The sequence below is a fragment of the Lupinus angustifolius genome, chromosome LG14 (genome assembly GCF_001865875.1).
Source record: "Lupinus angustifolius cultivar Tanjil chromosome LG14, LupAngTanjil_v1.0, whole genome shotgun sequence".
NCBI lineage: Eukaryota > Viridiplantae > Streptophyta > Magnoliopsida > Fabales > Fabaceae > Lupinus > Lupinus angustifolius.
In genome coordinates this window covers 4,658,851-4,667,877 of record NC_032022.1, presented here as the reverse complement: position 1 = coordinate 4,667,877, position 9,027 = coordinate 4,658,851, and positions in this window count along the sequence as shown.

Sequence of the window (9,027 nt, the reverse complement as noted above, 5' to 3'; positions counted from 1 at the left end):
ATGACCATACACACTTACATCCATTATTCCTCATGAGTTATATCCATGAAAGAGGTCACTTTGGCGACATTTCACTTCATTTGGCTCATTTGAAATAACAGATAGCCTTAATGGACATCCAAATAACAATTAAAATCAATGCACAAAGATACTGAAGTGCCAAAAAATAAAAAAAAATTTCCGCTCGGGCGAGCCGAATCTCGCTTGAGCCCAATTGAAGGCAATTTGCCTCTGTTTCCTTCTCGCTTGAGCTAGCCTTATGTCGCCCGAGCGAGATTTCGCTTGGGCGAGGCGCTCTCGCTTGAGCGCCATTGAAGCCAATGCTTCTGTTCAGCTCTCGCCTGAGCGAGAGCACTGCAGCAGAACATGAAAAGTGCGATTTCTGCATCGCTCTTCTCCCAAAATCACCCAAAATTCAAGATTAAACCAGAAACATCAAACATTCATGATTAAATCTTTCTATATTCATATGAAAAACATGAATTTAAAACAATGAAAACATCAAAACCCTAAATCAATCCAGTTTTGGGGAATAAAAGCAAGAACCCTAATTTCACTCATGAATCAAATTGGGGCAACTCTGATACCACTTGTTGGAGAAAACTCTTCATCCGAAATCCATAGGTTAAACACGGAAGTCCTTATGACCATGGCTTTGTTCCCATAACCTAATATTTATGCCCATACATAAACCCAAATGGAACAATCATGGTCCAGACCGAAGAAACCCCAAATGAGTTCATGGTGAAGATGAAGAACATACCTTGTTGAGCCATTTCCGGAATCTCGAAGGTATGAGGGTGAGATGATCTTCCAGATGATAGAGCGCCGAATGTTAGAGGAGAGACCTTATCCTCATGCCTTATGTGCCTTATGGATGAGTGGATAGTGTTATCTCATCATGGATAACACTATTCTCATCCTTCCTTATTCTCCTCCACCTTTACACTTGAAAACCTGTTGCTCTACAAATGGGGACCATAACCCATAAAAGTAACCCCGTAGTGGTTACTACTTTAGTTGCAATAATTCTGATTCAGTCCCTTCATCAAATCAGAAATTGCCTGAAGGTATCTACACTTATTATTATTTCATGACACATATGCCATTAGCCACCAAATTAATTACTAAAGATCATTTTATATTTTGACTAATTACATAATGGTCATAACACAATTATAGAATTATATTTGTGACCCATAAATTGTCAGAAATTCTAACAACTAAAGCATAAAGTTTTCCTCCTACTTTGTCTACCACTCTCTTTGAGAAAGCCTATTATTCTAATTTCTAAGGGTTTCTTTTACAATGATCTTTGATTGACATCTTGAAACAAAGCTAGGTTAATCCAGAAGCAATAGAATTGTAAATTGTTTTGTGCGATTCATCTTTTGTTCACACATTTCGGGCAGATGTGCTTAGCAGCTACTATTTGCATAAATTTGATATATAAGATTGGATACAAGGTATGGAGAGAACTGCTTACACGTAGGAGCTTAAAAATGGTGTTAAAGATAATTATGCATTTCTGAAGTAGGCCTTAAGTAGTTTTAGTCGAATGCTAATTCGGGTGCCCCGAATAAAATGTTGTTCTTTAGTTTAAACTTTAAAGTAATGAAATTTTAATAGAGATTTGTTTGTTGTTATGATTGAACATAAGCATGTAAAAAGCTAAAGCAAAGATGAGTATTAAAGCAATAGGAGAATAATGCTGGAATTGGATTTTACTTTTTAACCTTTTAGTATTAACATAAAAATCCTATTTTATGCTTAATTAATTCATTGCATCAATTCTTATCCTTTTTATAGTTCCATCATAAATAGGATTATGCAACTTTCTAACTACCAATCCCATGAGTAGTTAAGAAAGCAAGCTAGATTCAACTTGGATGTAGGTCGAAAATGAAATAAGTCTATTCCTAATGCTTAGATTCATTTGATTACAAATCCATGATCATATTTGAACGATTAGTTTCCACATAATATATCAAATTTATAATCATATTTTAGAAATCAAAGGAGAAACATAGAGTTAAAGAAGTTGCACCCAATTTCAATAAGTGAGGATTAGCTGTCCATAGCCATGGATGCTTTCACGCTCCAACTGAAGATTCAAGAAGCGATTTCTCTACTCTCCACACTCTTTCCACTCCTATCCTCTCTATTTTTAGTTATTCTTGGCTTCCAAGATGGTGCATTAGTTTTCGAGATGGTATGATACAAATGAGAGGGTTAAAGGTCCTTATATAGAGTTTCATGGGCGCCCAACCCCTATCCATGGGCACCTAGTGCCCCAAAACCCTTGTTTGAGGGTTTCCTCATGTGACAAGGGTGCCTAACCCCTTCAAATAATGCTCAACGCCCCATGGCTTCCAGACTGTCCCTAAAAGCTTGCAGGGTGTTCAAACGTCCTTTTACTCCCTTAGGGGTTTGGTCTGGCCGCCCAGCTCCCTTAAATCATGCCCAACGTGATTTGGACATCAAGTCTATAATTGAATGTTTTGTCTATTCTTCCGTCTTGAATCATCAATTCCTTGAAATTCTTCAACCTTGAAACTCAAAGTGAGATTAGAATTATGCATTCAAACGTTTCATTCATCAAATTTTCTGTTTTTATACATTCTAATGAAAAAGTGAAGTATTTGTCATTAATGACACAAATAAGTGCCCCAAAATGTAATATAAAATATGATAAATTTGACACTAATCAATTCACCTCAACTTAAAACTTTGATAGCCCTCAAACAAAATGTATTGATTAACAAAATATTATATACAAGGTTTTATTCAAAAAGCTATATCCACAAATATCAAGAATCTTTCCGCTTTGCATGATTTTTTTTAATTTTCAAGAAGATCCTCAACAACATATTTGATGCCCACAAATGATGTTTATAACAATGGAATGAATGCAAATTCCATGAGTCCATTGAGCAATTCACACAAGTTAATATTTTTTCAATCAAGGGAAATGTTTGAATAATCCCACAAGTTCATTTAGATATGTGTTTCACTCATGTTCAACCATTGAATTACAATACCTCAAACTTGGTACTTGTCTCAATGATTATTAGAGTTGCATGGTCAATCAATGATCAATAAGGTATTTTCAGGTTGTAATATGGTCGGGCTTTAAGAAAACTTGGTTTTTCTAGACAGTCAAAACATTTTTCAAGTTAAGATATCAACCAATTGAACTTCTAAGAACCAAGTTCTCCCGACTTTTATACCAAATTCAATTTTTCCCTTCCTTTAACTTTTGATTTTTTTCCAATCCAATTTTTGTACTTCATTTTCAATTTCTCAATCTCTTTCTTTTACTCCATTTCTTGGCATTTTCATTTTTATACAAAGATTGAGATTTTGTCAATCAAACTTTTTATTCCTCGTGAAAGCAAAAAAGCCACATTTCCCCCAACTTAGCATACTTGCATCAAATATCTTTCCATTAATGCTCTCTTTACTTAAAAAGTGTGGGAAAAGTATTCTTTTTATTTTTGGCTTAGGGATTATTCACAAGGATCAATAAACCTGTTAAAGCTCAAAAGGGATAAACAAATGATATTCCTATGTTAAGGTGAATCTCTCTATTTGGTCAAGTGGCTCAAAAATCTAATAAATAAACTTGACTTAATCATTTCGTATAAATGTAATGCAACCAATATAATTAGAGAAGTTGAATTATGCAAAACAAATGGTGAATCTCTCTATGTTTTCAATTGTACAGATTTCCCTGATTTCAAATGATTTCAAATCAATTCGTATGTTATGACAATGAATTTCATAAGAACAATGCAATCATGCCTGTCATGGCATAATGAGTGCAACCACAAAAATCAATCATAGATCTATTTTGTAATTTGAATATCAAAACAATCATGCACAAGTTTTTTATTTTCTTGTTTTTCTATGAATCATGCTTTTCGAAATAAACCAATCACGAAATGTATTTTAGTGTCATGCAAACATGGTACAATTCAAAACAAGTATTAATAACCTAAAAGTACTAAGGTGCAACACAAAAATTTTAGCAGTGCCTTTGTTGTTTTCTCCCTCATAATTTTGTGACATGTCCTTAGGCTATTAAGTATAAGAAATGGAATCATTTGAGGGAGATCAAAGAAATGTTGCTTCATCTTAGTACTTGAGTGAGAGCGTAGTGGTGACCCTATCATGTCACCACCCAAATCGGAGTTCAACCTGTAGCCATTTACTACCCAAGTCCTTGTAGACTCAAGATCTTGCAGCTCATCTGCTTCATAATTCTTGACATTTTTAACCGCAAATAGTCAAGACCATTTGGTTTTATGTTTTCTTGGAAACAACATCAACCTGGAAATAAAGTAAAATACCTTTTAGCGTGACATGAATTACTTTTTTATCACCTTTCCATTATGGTACTTTTTGGTCTTCTCTTTATAAATTTTAGCCGATTCATATGCTTACTACTACCTTCTCCCTTAGATGCAATTCAATTGGGAAATGACATGTTAAACAAATTGAAATAGAATTAAGCCTATTGGTGATTTATATTATGTCTTGTATGCCCATAGAGCATCATTTAATTTTTAGACCAATCCTTCCTGAAATTTGACTCTATTTTTTCTAGGATCTTCTTAATTTCTCTATTGGACACCTAAGTTTATCTATTGGTTTATGGTTGATAAGGTGATACTACCTTATGTTTTACATTATAATGTTACAGTGCTTTCTCCAGTTGTGAATTAACAAAATAAGATCCTCCATTACTGATAATTAGTCTTGGTGTTCCGAATTAATTGTAAATGTTATTTTTAAAATATTTATCACAATTTTCCATAAGCTTTGGGGGTTACAATTGCTTCCATCCATCTAGAAATATATTCATTAACGACCAAGATATATTTATTGGGGAATGAAGATGGAAAATATCTCATGACATCCATACCCCATCAATCTATCAACTTTCATGATAGTCTGCAAAGGATTTCATTTATGGTTCTAATTCCTCTTGATCTTTGGCATACATCACACCTTTTAATATGATAATGGAAATCTTTGAAGAGGGTAGGTGATAAGTGCCAAAATGTACCTACTTTTCTATCACTTTTTATGGTCTTTATCTTGGTTATCTTCATTATTTATGAGCAAAAACTCAACTTATAACTTATTTTTTCAATAAAATATATGTTGTAGCTAACACCACCTTGTGTTTATAGCCAATTCATTTTCTTGGGGTTAAGTACTCATTTTCATTTGAAGAAGAGGAAAAAGCCAAATCATACGCTAACAAGCAACAAAAACCAAGATGGAAGAAATATACATTAGCTCGCTAGGCGTGGCATGTTGGGCGCCAGGCAGGTATGCATGTGGCAATGTTGTTTCAGATTAAAGGAATAATTTACTCATTTGATAGGGAAAATCGTAAGTGCACGATTTCATTGTCAAGTAATAAAAATATCAATCCCACGAGGATTGGAAAGTCCATTTAATTCTATCAATTAATTATACCTTATTCAAATATGGATTAAAACGGAAATGAGAACAATGAAATAATTGATAATAATAGTTATGAAAATAGTAAAAGAATTAAAATTTAGATTGGGAAGAGTTCATAGGATAAGGGTTATCCCCTTTACACTCGCAAATCTTTGTTTTTGTTCCTTTTCATGAACTTTAAGTTGTAAGAGTGAATTGCTCTTTGATGTCTTTCTATCCAATTGCTTCATAGAAGGTGAATTCCAGAAAACCACTGAGAATCCTAAGACTACTCTCGTGACTTAGGATTCTAGTTTGAATAACTAAATGATGGAATAGTTGGGTTCACCTCTCGGTCCTTCTTCAATGTATCTAAGAGGTGTAACTTGTTGGCCAGATAAATCACACAAATAAAACTTAGTTTAATGATTTAAATCATAGTACTCAATGAAATATAAGTAGTAACAATGTTTATTTAATCTAAATGAGAGAATAGAGAAATCATTAATGTCAATCCTAAGCAATGTAAAAATGTGTTCAATCCTTGAGAGAGAACCCACATTTATCCTAATTATAAAGGATTATGCTAAGCCAACAAAACAAATCTAAAAATATAAAAATTAAGAATGAATGAAGCCATCCACGACCATGGGTGTGGGATACGGCTTGGCTGTGGATCGTGGCATCTTTGAGTGGCTTTAGCACCTGATAAGTGTCAAAATATACATATTTTCCATCACTTTTCCATGGCACTTATCTTGGTTATCTTCATTATTCATGACCAAAATACAATTTATAACTTCATTTTTTAAATAAAATATATATTGCAGCTAACACCATCTTGTGTCTATAGCCATTTCAATTTTAGGAAATAAAATACCTATTATCATTGGAAAAGAAGGCTAAAGCCAATTCTTAAGCAAAGAAGCAACAAAACCAAGATGGGAAAAAACTGCACCAATTCGTTAGGTGTAGCATGCTATGCGCTAGGTAGATGTACATGAGTCAAGATTGCTTCATCTTGAAGAAAGAACAAACCGATTCATAAAGAAAGAAGCTAGGTAGTACTAAGGAGGAGCTAAGCCTGACTTACTGACGAAGGAAGGCCAACCATACATGATGTCACCAAGGATGCTATGTAGCTAGGTGGAAGTAGGAGGTGTCACCATGCATGTGCATGTAGAATGGTAGCTAGGCGTGTAATCAACTTAGCTTACCCTACAATAGGTGAAGCTATAGACTGGACTAGAGCAAGGTAGGTGTTGAAAGCGTTATTGGTGTTTATTTTAGTTGGGAGTTTTCTTCTCTCAACAAATTGTCCTGACAATAATGTCAATTTGTTGAAAGATTAATACTCTCATTTTCGTTATGTTCCTTTTGTAAGTAAGAGAACTCGGTTTTATTCTTTGTTCGCCATCTCGGCTTTGTTGAAATAAATTCCAACGCCGGTATAATGGTTTCAAGAATATTCCAGTTACAACTTACTTTCTTAATAATCATGTGAATAAGTCATTCCTTCTTTGCCCCATCTCGGCTTTGTTAGAATAAATTCTAACGCCGGTATAATGGTATCGAAGCAATTACCTATTACATAATTATTAAGTACCTTTGAATACCATCTCGGTTTTGTGGAATAAATTCCAACATCGGTTTAATGATATTCTAATATATAAAAGTGATGAATAGTTAGTTGTTAGATAACAAATAAATAAATAAAGAACAAAAGAATAATAAATTTAGTGACCTTTTATTTATTTACTCCCTTTCGGGTTCATTTTATTAACAAACCAAACCTCTTCCTTAAGGAAGGTTGGTATTAAAGAATAAATAAAATGCGGAAAGTAAATAACAATAAATAAAAGTTAATAAGTTATTTTTATCACTTTTGTATATTAAAATGTGTTTTCAACAAATAAATTTATTGATAACAATTTACTATTTTACAATTTACACCTCTTTCAAGATTCAATTGTAGTATAGTATAGGGTTATGTCGAACCACAAGGAATTGCCTAATAAAATAGATCATGCAAACAGATCATGCAAACATGTGAAAGCACAAATAATGGTTTAAACATATTTTGATGATTTTTCGGTTTGATTTGCACATAAATAAATCAACTAGAAAAATAAACTAAATATTCACAAATTCTTGAGGAGACAAAATATTTTTGAGTAAGGAAAATAAATTTCTCAACTTCTTGTGAGTTTGAACTACTTAGACAAGTTCTTATGTTTTACTTTGATTAACTCCAAACACCAAGTTCTAAAATCCTCCTTTTAGTGTATGTCCTAAAATGGTAGAATGATAATCACTTATATTTATTACTAAACAATATTACGTCCACAAAGAGATTAGGTTGTCACACCCTAATCTTGGCTATTGTAATATTGAAGTAGTAATGAATATAAGATCTTAAGAAAAGTATGCTTAACTTGGCAAATAAACTAAGTAGTACAACTAATCCTTAGTTTATTTGTGAAGTGTTTGAGACAAGTGATTTTATGACTTGAAATCAATTTTTAGGTGATCAATCTAAAAAGAGCATTAAGAACTTCTCAAACAAATAAAATTAACCAAAGCACCAACTTGAATGATTAAAATCCAAACTTTTGTAAATTAAGAAGAAGTAGAAAATACATAACCTTGTTCAAAAGAAAATGTTTAGGAGCATGAGCTATCCATCCAAGGATTGGATGCTTTTGAGTTCCAAATGAGAGTACAAAATTGATTTTTGCATCTCATTTGCCTTCACCTTTTCTCCTCTTGAATTCTAAACTAAAATTACAAACTTACTTGAAATAAAGCTCATGAAAATTCTAAACTAAGAAATGAAGAAAGAAATCCAAGATGAGAGAATTCTGGTCTCCAAGTTTTTTTTGAGAGGAATTTATGAAGAAAATGATGTATTCCAATATGTTTTGCTCAAAGGAATTGGCCTCCTATTTATAGGCCTCATACCAGACCGTTGAGCTGCTGAGCCGGACCGCTCAGCAGCTGACCAAACCCTTCAGCATGGGTTTGGTCCCTTGACCAAGTAGCTTAGTCACCTTTGTGTATGACTCACCAAAGCTAGTTGTGGGCTATGAGACCTAGCTATTGTGAGCTACTTCTGAAAAGCCTATGGTGGGCTATTTGAGGTGAGGTCATGGAGAACTTCACGGTTTGCTTGATGGTTAAGTCAAGTCTGGTAAGCATCGCCCAACGCACCTACTTCACCGCTGAGCTGCTTGTTCAGTAGCTTCTGACCGTGTAGACTGGGACGTGGCTTGGTGCTTGCTGATCTGGCCAGGAGTCTGGTTCTCCGCTGAGCAGCTTGGTTGGACCGCTGAGCAGCTTGTTCAGCAGCTTGGTCTTGTGCCAAGCTCGTGTCTGACCGTGTCAAGCATATTTCTGACCGTGCCAGGCCTAGTCTGGTGCTAGGCTGAGCGGCTAAGCAGGTCCGCTCAGCTGCCTGGTTGAGCAGTTTGGTCCAGGTCAGGCAGGTGGCCAGGTCAGCTCAGCGGGGCTTGTTCCATGCTCAGCTGCCTTGTTGAGCACCATGAATCTTTTCTCTTCTTTTCTTCATTT